We start from the raw sequence: 17,446 nt of genomic DNA, 5'->3' as shown, positions 1-17,446 counted from the left end.
TCATGCATCAAATATGCACGCTCAGTATAAATCCCAGAAATGTCCATCATGTTTCAGTTGTTTCTGATTAACATGTACTTTATCTCATCATTTCTCCCATCTCAGTTCATTGCATTTGAGGACGAATGTTCCCAAGGGGGAGAAATTGCAATACCTCAAAGTTTCTTAACTAATTTTGTCAGAAGAATGTCAAGTATTATCTTCTAAATTTAATGATTAAGATTTTTGCTACTTGTCATGTGGGAAATTCAATAAGCTTTCCATCAATATAAAATTCTCCTAAATCTAATAACCAGGTAAGAAGTTATGACTATTTCAAGTCCCCGTCGTAAAATAGCACCATATTGGTCAGTGGAACGCCGCGCCACAACATAAAATGAAAATTGTCCTTTTTATAATGTCCTAGCATAATATATTTGCGTCGTGCCAAACTACCAGGTCGCAAATGAAGTGGCAACACGATGGCTCCGCATCGCGCTATTTCCCTATTTCCCAATTATTAAATTACAGTGACAAGGTGTGATAATGTCGCATCGCTCCAGGGGTCCAGGCCTGGAAATTTTCACCAATTTTAAAAGACGCTGCCAGGGTTAAAATGGTCAATTTCCCACCCCTATTTAAACCCAATAACATGTGATTTAGCCATTCTTCACCCAAAATATACTAGTTTCTCTCAATTTTTTCCCAAGAACAAACTAGGGTTTCAATTAGGGATTCAATTTTAAGAAAATATCTCCATCAATCGTCGCTAAATCAGGAAATAAGGTATGCATTGTGTTGATTTACGAATTCCTTTCATACATAAAGCTCAAGAATCCCATTTTAAATTATGAATCATTCTTATTATGTTGTGGGTTACTCAAGTTATGTGATAGGTGTTGTTTGATTCCCATGTTGGGATCCTTATGTGAAATTATGAAAACTACGTTAGCATATAAATTGAAATCCATGAGTTTGGTGGTTTATGATTTGTGAAATTTGATTATTTCACCTATGCCTTAAGTTCTGCATGTAAGGTGTTTGATAAAATGCCTAAAGGGATAGAAATTATGCACTATAGCTAAATTGTGACCCAAATGACAATGTATGCTTTATCCTTATGTTCAAAATGATTTCCATGTTAGGTTTATGTATTGAAATTGGTTATGGGATTGCTCATGAGTTAATCTTATTAAACTATGCTATGTATACATGCAATCTAATCCATGTACCAAGCAATGATAATCAAATGCCCATAAAATATCTCTAACTATTGTATTATGTATTGTTGATGTTGGTCATGTATTTAGTAATGTCATGCCTTGTTAGTTTCCTTCCATCGAGTCCTGGGGGTACTTGTACCCAAAAAATATAGTAGTGTGGCTAGATTTAGTGTTATGTTTTCATGATATCCTTAGTCAAGCCATGGTCCATAGAACCCAGTCAGTCATGTGACTCAGGAAAGCTCAGTAATTTAGTAATCTTAATCGTATTCTGTTAGCTAACAAAACTCCATGAATTCGATCTAGTTTAGTTCAGTTAATCATGTTTAGTGTCTATTCAGATGGGAGTAGGAATTACCACCGAGTGAACCTAAGGATGGGAACCCACCTGTTATATGAGGGTGTCATTCTTAGAACTAATCCATGTGTTCTATAACTACGTAGCCAATATAGGTTGAGATATCATAGCCTGTTATATGAGGGTAGATAAGGTGGATTAACCTATTACATGAAGGTTCCTACCGTTCTTACTAGAGTTACCTATTATATAAAGGTTAATCACAGATTGTCCTTACCAGTGGTGCGGTACTGACACCCTTCCAATTAGGGTTATAGATTGGACCCCAATGCAGCCATAATGGCGTATTAGGGGCATGTCGGTTAGATGACTACTTCCCATAGTTTAGGTTACAGAATTAAGACTGTCAGATACACTTAATCAGTCTCGATAATAGAACTCAAATAGTTCTACAAAATTCAAGGTTATCCGATACAGTCAACTCAAAATAATGTGGAATCCTACCTAGTTCCATCAAAAACTAGACTGTTAGATATAGTCGCTCAGTATCAGTTATTTTAGTTATAAAGTTATCAGTATCTCATGTTATTAGTACTCAGAGTCAGAAAACATGTTACCACGACCCTAGTTATATTTATTATGTATCGATGTATGTATTCTCATATTCATATAATTTAGTCAGTTAGTATAGATCATGTAGGTAAACCCTTTGCATTCATCCTACCTCACATGCATACCAGTACATTTAAAGTACTAATGCATTTGTGTTACGGTGTCTTATACCATAGGTTCAGAAGTACGAGTTCCAGAGCATCAGTAGCATTCCAGTCTCAAAAGTCATAGTTAGCAGTGAGTCCTCATCTTTCGAGGACATGATCATTGCTTTATTATATCATTAATTAATTTATTAGATGAAGTTAGTTGGGGACATGTCCCATCAACTCCGTATTAAGACAATTCAATTGTTTAGAGGCTTTTTAGACTATCATGTTCAGATATTTATTCAGTTGTTTTGGGTATTTCATACCGCATTCAGATCTTATATCTTTTTCAGTTATTTTATAGTCTTCAACCTTATGGCCTTTCAAAATTTATTTTTGTATTCCTACAGTATACCATGCAGTGTACAGGTACAAATATCAGTAATGGGTTAGCTTATAGTCCTTCGGGATCATGAGCACCGTGTAACTTTTTGGGTAGCAGATTTGGGGTGTTACAAACTTGGTATCGTAGCCTAAGGTTCAATAGTGTCCTAGGAAGTCTAAAAGCCATATCTAGTAGAGTCTTGTGCATGGGTGTGTTGTGCGCCACATTTATGTACAGGAGGCTATGAGATATTTTTGGAACAGTTTCCCTTCTATCAGTATTCATGTCATGCCATTGAGTATAATCTCAAGTCAATCTCTCAGTCTAATCTGTTTCTCCCTTTTTTCTACAGAATATACCTCCTAAAAGAAAAAATGCTAATCAATCAGCCACTCAGACCGAAGAACCTTTGGGTGAACATGTTATTCATGTAGAGTTTAGAGTTGTATTCACTACTCTTGCTCAGTCAGTTACCGCTCAGAATGAATGACCAGCTTTCGTTCTGACCAACCCAGTGGCCAATTCAGCTACAGCCAGGATTTGAGACTTCACCTAAATGAATTCTCCATCTTTTCTCGGGTCTAAGTCAGATGATGACCCTCAAGAATCAGGTTTAGAAAGTTACTGACATTATGGAGGTGTTAGCTATTGAGAGTGCTTAGCTAGTTGTATATCAATTGTAGGATATTGGTCATACTTGGTACAAGCAGTGAAAGTTAGAGAGGTCGGTTGATGCAGGACTATAGAGTAGAAGGAGTTTGTCACCATATTTTTAGAGAGGTTCTTTCCCCTAGAGCTGAGAAAGGCTAAGGTGTTAGAATTCATCAACCTTAGATAGGGCAATATGACAATGTAAGACTACTCTCTTAAGTTTACTCAATTAAACATATATGGCCCTTATGTGGTTGCAGACAGTAGGGCTAATATGAGTAAGTTTGTTTCTGCGGTGAATAATAGTGTGGTCATTGAGTGTAGGTCTACGATGTTGAATAGTGACATGACTTTAGCTAGTCTTATGACTCATGCTCAGCAGATAGAGGAGCAAAATATTAAGATGAGGGAGAAGCAGAATAAGAGAGCAAGGATAGGTAGTTTCAACTTTTCTCAGCGCAAATCAGAAGGAGGAAACCATTCTCAGTTTTATCCTAAGTCATCAATTCTATTTCTTTCTTCAGTTAGTGCTCCAGCTCCTATGTTCAGGGGTGGTAATTAAGATAGAGCGCTAGGATATAAGTCTCAAGGTAATATTAGTAATGCTTGCACCTATCCTCTTTGGCAGACTTCTGACAAGCACCATCAGGGTATTTACAGAGTTGCCAGTGGTATTTGTTTAGTATGTGGCAAGCCAAGCCACGGATTCAGATACTATCATCAGCCAGGTCCTCAGAGTCAGCAAAACCATTTCTCAACTCCATCACTGCAAGTGGAAAATGGCCAAATTATCTTTATGCTCTCCAGTCCTGGCAAGATAAGTAAAATTATGTTGACGTAGTTATTGGTATGTTACAGATCTTTTATGTGCATATTTATGCTTTGCTAGATCCAGGAGCTTCTTTGTCTTTTGTTACTCCTTATATAGCTGTTGATTTTGGAGTCAGTCCCAAATTTCTAGCAGAGACCTTTTCAGTCTCTACCCCAGTGGGTAAAACCATCATAGCCCGATGGGTATATAGGAACTATCCGGTTATAGTATCTCAGAAAGTCACCGCAAAAGACTTAGTCAAATTAGAGATGACTAATTTTGATGTCATTGTCAGTATAGATTGGCTTTATTCTTGCTATGACATAGTCGACTGCAGAAATAGAATTGTCAAGTTCTAGTTTCCTAATGAACCTATCCTACAGTGGAGGGGTAGTACTTCAGCTTTCAGAGGTCATCTTGTTTCCTACCTTTGGGCACGGAAAATGATATCTAAAGGATGTGTCTATCATCTTGTTCGAGTTAAGGTCACTAGTTTAGAAACTCCCAGTCTTGAATTAGTCCCAGTCATGAATGAATATTTAGATGTATTTCCCAAAGATCTTCTAGGAATTTCTCCCGAAAGGGAAACAGACTATGGCATTGATCTTCTTCCAGATACTCAGCCTATATCTATTTCGCCATATAAAATGGAACCTGCAGAACTCAAAGAACTAAAAGAGCAATTGAAGGATCTCTTAGATAAGGGATTCATTAGACCCAGTGTGTCCCCGTGGGGTACACCAGTCTTATTTGTGTGCAATAAATATGGTTCTCTCAGAATGTGCATTGATTACTGTCAAATCAATAAAGTTACGGTCAAGAACAAATATCCTTTTCCAAAAATTGATGACTTGTTTGACCAACTTCAGGGTACCAGTTGTTTCTCCAATATAGACCTCAGGTCCGGTTACTATCATCTCAGAGTCACAGAGTGTGACATTCTGAAAATAGATTTTTCTACTTGGTATGGTCACCTCGAATTTTAAGTTATGCCCTTTGGTGTTACAAATTCCCAGAAGCTTTCATGGACTTGATGAATCTGGTGTTCAAGCAGTACTTGGACATATTCGTCATAGTCTTCATAGATTATATTCTGGTCTATTCCTGCAGTGAGCGTGATCATGCAGACCATTTCAGAATCGTACTTCAGACTCTCAGAGATCATCAGATATTCCCCAAATTTAGTAAATACGAATTTTAGTTAAAGTCAGTAGAATTCCTTGGTCATATCATTTTCGGTGATGAAATTAGGGTTGATCCTCAAAAGAACGAAGCAGTAAGAACTGGCCCAGACCTATCTCTCTATCAGATATCAGGAGTTTCTTAGGTTTGGCTCTCAATTATAGATGGTTTGTTGAGGGATTTTCTTCTATTTCATCAGCTATTTCTAGATTAACTTAGAAGAAAGTCAAGTTTCAGTGGTCAAATCCTTGCGTGAAGAGTTCCCAGGAGTTGAAGAATCGACTCACCTCAGCTCCAGTCTTAGCTCTTCCAGAAGGTCCAGATCGGTTCATAGTGTATTGTGATGCATCAAGAGTAGGTTTCGGTTGTGTCCTCATACAACATAGTAAGGTCATAGCCTACGCCTCCATATAGGTTAAACCCCATGAGAAGAATTATCCTACTCAGGATGTTGAGTTAGCAGCCGTAGTATTTACCTTAATGATTTGGAGGCATTATCTATACAGAGTTCATATGAATATGTTCACAGATCACAAGAGCCTTCAGTATGTATTTTCTCATAAATACATATCTCAGACAGAGGTACCCAGTTCACCTCTTATATTTGGAAAGCGTTCCAAAAGGGTCTTTGTACCCAATTTTATCTAAGTACATCATTTTATCCTCATATAGATGGTAAAGCAAAAAGTACCATTCATACCCTAGAAGATATGCAAAGAGCCTGTGCAATTTATTTTAAGGGTAGTTCGGATGACCATTTGCTTTTGATTGGGTTTTCATACAACAATAGCTATCATTCTTGATTAAGATGGCTCCATTTGAAGAGGAGATGCAAATCTCCAGTCGATTGGTTAGAAGTTAGTAAGGCCTTAATTATAGGGCCTGACTTAGTATTCGATGCCTCGGAGAAAGTCTAGTTGATCAGAGAAAGACTCCGGGCTACTCAGATCCGATAGAAGTCTTATACAGATGTGCACAGAAAGGATCTCAATTTCAAGATTTTTGACTATGTCTACCTAAACATCTCTCCCTTAAAGTTAGTGAAAAGGTTCGGTAACAAGGGAAATCTTAGTCCCCGATATGTCGGTCCCTTCAAAATTCTCAGTCGCTTTGGCCAAGTAGCTTATGATGTCAAATTCCCTTCTGATCTAGCCATAGTTCATCCACTTTTCCATGTCTCTCTGCTCAGTAAGTGCATAGGTGACTTACAAGTTCTCGTCCCTATTTAGAGCATAGATATTCAAAACAACCTGTCTTATGAAGAGATTCCAGTCGAAATCCTACACTATCAGACTCATAGACTGAGAGATAAATAAATCCCTCTAGTCAAAGTTCCTTGGAGAAATCAGTCCGTTGAGGGAGCTACTTGGGAAGCAGAAGCAGATATACGAACCAAGTATCCTCATCTCTTCTCCACCAACTTAGATTTAGCTCAAGGTAATAGTTCTCCTTAAGATTTTTGATTTTCATGTCCAGATTTTAGTTACGACTTGGTATTAGTCTCATGTTTAGGATTCCATTTTAAACTTGGAACTAAGTATCATTGCATATTCAGTCATTTGTTTATGCATCATATTAGTCATGTGTTCATGCATTAGGCATGCATTATCCTATTGAGAAATTCAGTTATCAAAAATCTTTGTCATGTGCTTATGAGTCAGTTAAGTCATGAAATCATGCATCAGATATGCATGCTCAGTATAAATCCCAGAAATGTCAATCATGTTTCAGTTGTACATGATCAGCATGTACTTCAGCTCATCGTTTCTCCGATCTCAGTCAGTCGTATTCGAGGATGAATGTTCCCAAGGGGGAGATATAGTAATACCCCAAAGTTTCTTAACTAATTTTGTCCTAAGAATGTCAATTATTAGCTTCTAAATTGAATGATGTTTATTCCATGAGGAATTTTTAAGATTTTCACTATTTGTCATGTGGGAAATTCAATAAACTTTCCATCAATATAAAATTTTCCTAAATTCGATAACTGGGTAAGAAGTTTTGAATATTTCAAGTCCTTGTTGTAAAACAGCGCCATATTGGTCAGTGGTATGCTGCGCCACAAGATAAAATTGCAATTGTCAGTTTTCCAGTGTCCCAGTGCAATTTCTCCACGTCACGCCAAACTTCCAGGCTGAAAATGGAGTGGCAACATGATGGATCTGCATCGCGCTATTTCGCTATTTCCCAATTGTCAAATTCTAGTGACACGGCGCGATAGCATCGCGTCGCTCCAGGGGTCCATGTCGGGAAATTTTCACCAATTTTAAAAGACGCATCCAGGGTTAAAAGGGTTAATTTTCCATCCCTATTTAAAACCAATAACACATGATTTACCCGTTCTTCACCAAAAATATACTAGTTTCCCTCAATTTTTTCTCAAGAACAAACTAGGGTTTAACTTAGGGATTCAATTTCAAGAAAATCTCTCAATCAATCTTCATTAAATCAAGAACTAAGGTATGTGTTGTGTTGATTTATGGATTCCTTTCATCCATAAAGCTCAAGAACCCTATTTTAAACTATGAATCATGATTATTATGTTGAGGGTTGCTCAAGTTATGTGATGGTTGTTGTTTGATTCCCATGTAGGGATCCCTATGTGAAATTATGAAAACTACGTTAGCATATAAATTGAAATCCATGAATTTTGTGGTTTATGATTTGTGCAATTTGATGATTTCACCTATACCTTAAGTTCTGCATGTAAGGTGTTTGATAAAATGCCTAAAGGGATAAAAATTATGCGCTATAGCTAAATTGTGACCCAAATGACAATGTATGCTTTAACCTTATGTTCAAAATGACTTCCATGTTATTCTTATGTATTGAAATTGCTTGTGGGATTGGTCATGAGTTAGACTTATGAAATTATGCTATGCATACTTGCTATCTTATCATTTTCCAAGCTATGATAATCAAATGTCCATGAAATGTCTCCAACTATGCCTCAAAATAAGCCAAATCGGTATGGGAATAGTAGTTTTTCTTATAACCAAACTCTGCTAATGTGAAGTGCTACTTCCACTGGCCACCAAGGTTTATCACACAAGCACAAAACATATCCTTTAAAACATGAATGTCCACTACACCTTCCCATAAGTTTAGATGTGGAATGGTTTTATAAGATCAATTCGAGTACCCAAATCATCATAAATATTCTTCCAAAATTAAGATGTGAGCACCGAACCTTGACCCAAAATGAAAGACACTAGGACACTATATAGTCACACAATATCTAGAATGTAGATATGGCTCAACCTCTCAGCACTAAAGAAGACCTAAATCAGAATAAAATGAACTGACTTGGTCAATATATCCCCGATGACCCAAACACTATAAAAATAATAGATGTATAAGGGAACCTAGTCACACAGTCCATAAGATTCGTTAATACTTCCACTCAAGAATGGGTATCTACTGAAGAAATCCACCATGCCTCCATTGCTCGTCCTTCAGCTTCCTATAACAATGGTAATGAGATACAAATCCTACTACATCCTTCCTCATACTTCCCCACCAGTAATATTGCCTCAAGTTATGATACATCTTAGTCACTCCTATGTTTATAGAATACCTTGAATAATAAGCCTTCTTAAGAATTAATCCAATCCAATCACCTACTCTCAATATACAAACTCATCCCTAATCTTGAAATCTCCATCCCAAGCAAGTAAGGATTCCTTAGCCTCACCACTCAACACCTTATCTCAAATTGATCTCAATCTGATATGACTCAAACATGGCCTAGTCATATCGGGTATCTCATGTCCGACAAGGATTGGAAACCCCCCCCCCCAATAACCAACTGTAGTTGTCTTCTACCCTATATTGGACGAATTATGGACATATAATAAAATATAGCAATAATAATTAAAAAATATGTTATCAAATCCATAACCATGACCAACCAAATATCCGACCAAATGTCCAACCAGTGTGAACCCCAATGCCAATACCAATACTAAGGCTGACATCAATACCGACATCGTCCATGCCTATAGTACTCCCACAAAGCCTCTATCCAAAATCATAGAACATTCGTTCGAGATATGCCCTTGACCATAGCCAGAATCAAAGTCTAAGAAACAAAGATAAATAAAAGAAGTATATAGCATAAAATGGAGTCTTGTGGAGTATGGAAGATCACAACTTTAGTCTGACACATAGTTGTCCCTAAATCTAAGTCGATGAGCACGAGGAGAAGAATAGTCGGTTCCTGCATCGCATGGAGATACGTCTCCCAAGATAGTTAGCAGAATGAGTGCTAGCATGTACTTAAGAATAAGGATAAAATAATGGCTTTATTCAAAACCAAAATAATTACCCATATGCAATCACATACATACATATATATTTACCATCCTAGGAAAGGAAAAAAAGTTTAGGATGCATTTAAAACCATTAACATAGGTTATGTACCTTTTTTATCCTAAGTCCACCCATGGGCTATATGGGTTTAGCTGACCATGCTAAAAGGGATCCAGTGCATGTTATCCACACGAACTAGAGAAAATCCTTCGATGACTAGTACATCTCGAAAAACATAAGTGTGGCATCATGTACAAGGTCACCAAAACCAAACCCTACATCGACAAATATGAGTTTCCAGGTTTGGTCCTCCGAGGACCTCTGCCTTCCACAGATTTTCTAACATGACCCTTTTAAAGCCTATATTAAAACCATTCAATAATAGATAACTATTTACCAAGGATTCTTCTTGATTAGGCATTAATGAATGGTATCGTCATACCAAAATTAGAGTTTCCAAGTCAATCCATTTATGCCATACCAAAGCCATTAAACAAATTTAACTCCAAAGTTTCCAATTAAACCAATATCATGGCCACTAAGGCCTCTCCAATCCATTCAAAATTAACCAAACCAATTTACATTCCATTACCATATTATGCAATGTAAAGTTTCCAAGAATAGTTAACTATGTGACAATCATTCTCATTGGCATTTTATCAGACATGATGAGGGTATATAGTTTCTAAAACCAAAACCAAGTATCAATTGACCATTTCCATGAATCACATATTCAACCCATAATTATAACATGAAAATCCATAAGTAAGACATAGGAAAACATTATCAAACCATAAATAACCAAATACGCCAACATCTATTTCAAAACCAAAACAATACAATAATAATACCAAAAACCATTCATTAAAACATGATTTTTAGATGAACCAACAATTAGGGAGGAGTAACATTCCTTAGAAACCAAGCAATATGGAAATATTAACTCTTCAAAGCCCCTAATTGATTTCCTTGTAGAAATCCTAGCCTTTTCTTAAAGTAAGAGCTTGAGAGAAATTTTAAGAGTGTTTGATTGAGAATAATAGGCTAATGAAGTCCAAAAAGGTGTTTAATGTCATGGGGTTAAAGGAGTTGAGAGGGTAAATGTCCAAAATTCCCCCAACTTGAAACTGTAAAATCACCGCAGGTGGGTACGAGTTGGCCCTCCAACTCATCACCACATCATACGACTAGTACTATCCAGTCGTAACCAAAATAGAATGTTGGACACTCATACACTGTTCACCATATGAATCTGTATCCCCAACTCGTGACCAGATCATATGACTAGTATGGTCCAGTCGTACCCAAGCCATAATATAAAGAGGTTGATACTAGACATCATACGACTATTCTATACCACTCGTACCCTATCCTCACAAATCTTAATGATCCATTCATACGTAGAGCCAAATCAAGTTACTAATTTTTAGATTATGTGAAGGATCAACCCAACAACCCCTCACCAAACCATATAAACCTTACTCACCAAGTCATTTGATGAGTGAGGAATTTACCACTCATTTGCACTATACTTTTGTGTACACTACTATGATTTTAATGTATTAATGATACAAATTTTCTATTAAATTCACTAATTCCCATGTTTTGCAGTTACAAAAATATTGAGATGGAAAGAGGCAAAATGAGATAAAAAGGGATTAAAGTGAGAAAAGAAGTACAAAAGCTGGAAAACTTGTACATACTAGGCCTTAGGTACCCCGACCACAGAGTGTCCACCTCTATCGCGATAAGTCAAGAAAGTCAGAAGGTTGTGATTATGTGATGAAGGCAACGATCGCAGAGCCGCGATTGCGACTAATGCAATGGGATTGTAGGATAGCGAGATTTTTAGCTAGGGGCAGATTTGTAAAATCACATAGCTAACCCCGAATTCACATTTTAAAAAATGCTCAAAACCCTTCATCCAGGAGTTATCACTACACACTCCTCCATCTTAACTTAGATTAGGGTTTGTAATTTCTTGTAGCTTGGAGCCTAATTTGTACTAATTTTGAGCTAAGAAGAGATTAGAGTGAATTTAAAGTTAAGAATTAACTAATTCCATTAGAGATTTATGGAGATTTAAAGTTTGGTTGGCATTCTTTTTATCCTTCATGAATTTGTCTGATAAAATTACTGGTTTATTTATGTTTATTATTTTTAGGAGTTACTAGTTCTTCCTCTTGGGATAATGTTGAATAGGGTGAAAGTGTGTGGGTTATGATGTATTTGTGTATATTTTAATTTAATAATGATGGGTTAAATTATTGATTGATTAAATAGGTTAGGATTTATCGGTGAAAGCCCCAAACACCTCAAATGGGTTTGATGGATGAAAATCCCAAGATCTTAAAAGCTCAATACCATTCTTGAAAGTGGGGTTTTGGGTGAACATTAGGAACCCACATCATCCTTTAAAGAGGAATGTTGAAACTAAGGCAATAGTAGATAATTTATGGGCAAACTTTTCACCATCTTATACATATGGGTGAGTAGGATATTGACTATACCATGGGTATCATCCTAAAAATTGGGATACCAAATTGAGGTATTGGGTGGCTTTAATTGACACACTCGTTAGGTACTTAAAAGGTTCAACAAGTGACATCTTTATGTGCTTTTTGTAAAACTAGTCTCAAAGACTTTAAATTTAGCCTATCATGTCATCAACAACTAGAATTTGAATTGGATGATTTCATAACCATGCATATCTTTCCCCTAGTATAGCATAGTCCCAAGATCCGCTCCAAATTGTTTACACTCTAGTCATTCTTAGTCTTGAATTAGATTTTTAGATGACCAAAAGTTATTTTTATGATTGAAACCCCCTAAACTATTTTGTACCATAGGTTTGAATCTAGTTAGTAGCTCTTGTGCAAAACCTACTTAATTGCAACTTACACTATTCCCCGTAGATTCAACCTCGACTCTTAGTTGGGTAAATATATTAACAACAACCGCCTTTCACTTAATTGGACGTGTAAGTTGAGCTTTATCAAGAATGGCACTGTTGTCGGGAAATAATTTGGTGCATTTAGTTAGTTTGGAATTTTAGCTTACTTGCTTAAATTCAAACTTGTAAATATTTGTTTGTTATTTTCTTTTGTTCCTTTTGTTAGGTAGATTTTTAGTTTTGTTTTGTTGTCACTATGGCATCTTGGGATAAATATAATTTTGGTAGTTGGAAATCATATCTTGATGATCCATGTCCATATTGTGACAGATCCACTTTCTACGAGATTGTACATATGCTCCCCAGTAGGAGATGTGTGCACCATCTCAACCCTATTGAGAGCATGATTATTCCTTATATTATTGTCTAGATAGACATCAGAGCCATTGTTCAAATTCCCCATCTCCCCGTTATGCTAACTCAGTTTATAGCTCTTCCTATAGTTTTAACAGGTCTTATGAGAAGTAAAAAGAAGAACAAGTCATGGTAAATAGTGGCTTTGAAGCAATGCTTCAATGTATATTAGAGTTGACAACAACAATAAAGAAGGAACCCACTATTATTCTCAAGGAATTTAGAGAGGAAATCAAGGAGATAAAAGAAGTAGGCATGGAAATAAATCCTTCAAACACCACAACCATGCCCACTCTTCTAAATGAGCTTGACTTTGAAGAATCCTTGGTGATTTTCCAATCAACCAAATCATCAATAGAGAATGATGCTGAAATAAAATAATTGGTGCGAGAGTCGGAATAAGAATTTAAGCAAATTTCTTATAAAAACTCTAGCCCATTAATAAGGGTTGATTTTACCACTCATTTGCAATAAATATTTAGGCACACTACTATAATTTGAATGTAAAAGTAAGACATATTTGGGGATAAACTTACTAATTCCCATATTTTGTTGGTGTATAAGTGATGAGAAGAAGAAAAGGCAAACTTGAGCTGAAAAGGATCAAAAAGGGAATTAAAGCATAAGAGCTGGACAAGTTGATGTAGGATCAGGATCTATCTCTCAGTTATTGAAATCGCAGGCATTAGCCCACGATCGCACCAACTTAAGCTAGTCATCCAACTGCGATTATGATAGACTAACTGCAATCACGGTTGTTACGATCATGACCAATCTTCTACGATCGCGTAAAGGCAAAAAATGGACCAAAGGTAGAAATATCATAAAAAATAGCCAACCCCAAATCCCATTAAAGGCTCAAAACCCCATCATTCTATATCCATTATTTTACAACCCTACCTCCCATCCTTAGTTTAGGGTTTTGTAATTTCTTAGAACTTGTAGCTCAAATTTGTGCTAAGTTGAGCTAAGAAGACATTTGAGTGACTTCCAACCATAGATTTGGCTTTGTCTATTCAAGATTTATTTGAGTATAAAGTGTGGTTTTCCCTCTGTTTATTTTTCATATGAATAACTTTTATAGACATCTTGGCTTATTTGTGCTTATTGTTATTATGGTTTGCTAGATCGACCTCTTGGGATCATGATAAAATAGGATACAATTTTATGTGGGTTGTAATGTATTTGTGTATATTTTTGTTTGTTAATAATGGGTTATATTGTTGCTTTATTATATAAGTTAGTATTTATGGGTGAAAAACCCAAATGGGTTTGATGGATAAAAGTCTCAAGCTCTTTAAAGCCCCTAAATATCCTTAAAAATGGCATTTTAGGTGTATTTTTGTAACCCATATCATCCTTGAAAGAGGGATGTGTGAACCAATGCAATAATAGTCAATTCTAAGGTATGTCTTGCCAATTGTTCACTATCTTAGACATAAGGGTGATTAGGAGAAAGACTATCCTTTGGGTTTTATCCTAGAAATAGGGGTGCCCAATTAAGGTATTGGATGTATTTAATTGACTCACTCATTAGGTACTTAAAACGGTCAATGAGTGATATCTTAGTGGCTTTTCTGAAAAAATATCCTCAAGAACTTCAAACCTAGCATAATATCATCAACAACTAGAATTTGGATCAACTCATTACATACCCATGCATATATTGCCACTAGGAAAACATAGTCCCAAGATCCCTTCCTAATTGAATCCACTCTAATTATTCTAAGTCTCTAATTAGTCCTTTAAATCCCAAAATTAATCTCACATTAGTAAACATTGAGAACCCCTAAAATATCTTGTACCATAGGTTTGAATTTAGTTAGTAACACTAATTCCAAACCTACTCAATCGCCACTCACATTGTTCCTCGTGGATTCAACCCTGACTTCTAATTAGGTAAATATATTGACAATGACCACCTTGAACTTAATTGATGTGTAAGTTGAGAGTTATCAAAAATAGTGTCGTTGTCGGGATCTAATTTAGGTCACCTGCATGCCAGGAAGGAATAGTCACTACTATACTACAACGACTCATAACATAGCATAGTTGTGGTAAAATAGAAGCCACTTCTTGTGTAGTGGATATTGTTGATTCTTTGTTCTTTAAGGTCTTATGCATCCTTATATATTGGAATTTTATAATGAGGGATGTAGTGAATCTAGCCTAGCACATGTATAATGAGCTACCTGTGGTGATGACTAAAGTTGAGGTCATTGTGATTGTTAAGGCATAAAGTTTGGACATATATAATTGTTGTCTCATGGTAAGAGGTAGTGTTGCTTGAGGACAAGAAAATACTTTAAGTTGGGGGTATTGATGAGTGGTGATTTTACCACTCATTCTCACTAAGCATTCATGAACATTGCATTGATTTGAATGAATAAATGAGGCATATTCGTGAAGGTAAAAAGTTGAAAAGATAGGAAAATGTGGATTGGATCTTAAAATGATCAAAAGGGAGAAGGAAAAGTGTAGTTAAAGACCTGCAAGAGAAGTACCTCAGGTACCACAGTCATGGTCTGATGATTGTGATCGTGACAGTCAAGCCAAGGTTAATCAAAAGTGGTTGCGTGAGTTAGATGCGGTTGCATAGCCGTGGTTGTGACCAAGTTGGTGCGATCACGACTTAGCGAAAATATTCAGCCCAAGGGAAAAATTGGAAATCCACGTGATTGATCCCAATTTTGACAAAATGACTCAAACCCTATCATTAATAGAATTTCATCTTCCCCAATTTTTAGGTTTTTAGCCCTAGACTTCATAGCCTTCATTATTTAAAAGAAAATATTGTATTAATTTTTGGTAAAGAATACATTGGAGACTTTCTAAGTGGAGATTTTCTCACTACCATTGTTGATATTGTGGGAGAGCCAAGGTTGAAGAAACATTTGCTTAAATTTTCAACAATTGATTTTAATGGAGATTATAGGTATATCTATGCTTATTTATCTGATGTGTAGCTAAATCTCCCTCTTGGGGTTATGTGTGAATTCAGGTTTAAGGGTGTGTGGGTTGTTATTGTTAGCATCTATTTGGTAGTTCATGTTTATGGGTTTTATCATTGATATACTATTTTCGTTGGGGTCTGATAGGTGAAAGCCCCAAATACCCAAATGGGTTGGATGAGTGAAAGGTCTAATCTCTAGAAATTTCAAGATGATCTTCGAAAGAAGGGTTTTAGGTGAAGTGTAGGAATCTATATCATCCTTAAAATAGGGGTGTGGAGACCAAAGCAACAATAAACAATTATATGTGTAGTTTGCTATATCTTTACTATCTTAGACATAAGGGTGAATCTGAGGTTGAATATGCCATGGCTATCATCCTAGAAATAGGGATGCCTAGATTGAGGTCGTGATTACATATTATTGAACAAACCTATTAGGTATTCAAAAGAATCAATGTGTGGAAGTTTTGTGTTTTGTTGAAAGACTAGCATCAAAATCTATAACCAAGCCTACCCATATTTGATTTACTAAATTGATGTTGATTACTAACTCCCACATGTCACTCCATTATTAATACATAAACCCATGATCCATGTATAATTTTTAAAACTCTAATTATTCATAGCCCCAAATTTATACTAGAAAAATACAAAAAATAAATATAAGGGTAGGAACCTATCCCCCTTTTTATATTATTGTACCATTTGTTTGAATTTAAATTGTATCTATCATTCTGAATTAATTTGATCGCCACTCACATTGTTTCTTGTGGATTCAACCCGACTCCAAAGTTAGGTAAATTTATTAACGATGATCGCCTTGCACTTAAATTGACGTGTAAGTTGAGCGTTGTGACCCATTTTGGGGTGAGAGTGCTATGATGGATGAAATTCCAAAACAAAGTGAAGGACCCCATTCTAACCATTTTTCAACATTATGCTTGTTAGATTTGATGAAAGTCTATCTACCTGAGAAAATGATGAATTTTGCATAGAAGGAACTCCATCGTTACATTTTTGGAGTTTGATATTCCAAAAGTGCATACGAGAGCCCCATACTTAAAGGCCAAGGAGCACAATATTTGATGTTCAACTAGTGGCCTATTCCTACCTTTACCAAAGGACCCTAAATGAAAGATTGATGATAAGTTGGGTAAAAGATTAAAGTCTTCAAAGTGGAATGATATAACATATTTCTTTATGCCCTAGCATTTGCCCAATGTACCTAAAAGATAAAATGATCATGAATTGGGCAGAAAGTTCAAATCCTCTAAGTAGAGACATAAAAAATAGTTAAAGAGGTATCGTTCCACATCATAAAAGAAAGGGCTTGATAGGAAGAAGCCCATCCTTTTATGTATGCTTCATATACTTTTGAATAAGTCACATAATTCTGATGTTTTGTATGTTCTTTGAACAGGATTGGAAGCCAAAAATAAGGGGGGAAAACCAAGTTTGAGAAGTGTGATAGCCTTGCAGAAAAAGGGCAAAACAGGGGAGCAAAATGCCTCAGGTACCGCAATTATGGCTAGAGGATCGCGATCACGATACCGCAATCGTGGCATATATATTTCGATCACAATAGTCTCTCCAGTTTGCACCTTGGTTATCAGTGTAGTTTTAGGGATCCCTTTAACCCTTCTTA

The sequence above is a fragment of the Capsicum annuum genome, chromosome 9 (genome assembly GCF_002878395.1).
Source record: "Capsicum annuum cultivar UCD-10X-F1 chromosome 9, UCD10Xv1.1, whole genome shotgun sequence".
NCBI lineage: Eukaryota > Viridiplantae > Streptophyta > Magnoliopsida > Solanales > Solanaceae > Capsicum > Capsicum annuum.
The sequence above is the reverse complement of the archived record's forward strand: the minus strand, read 5'-3'. Positions refer to the sequence as shown.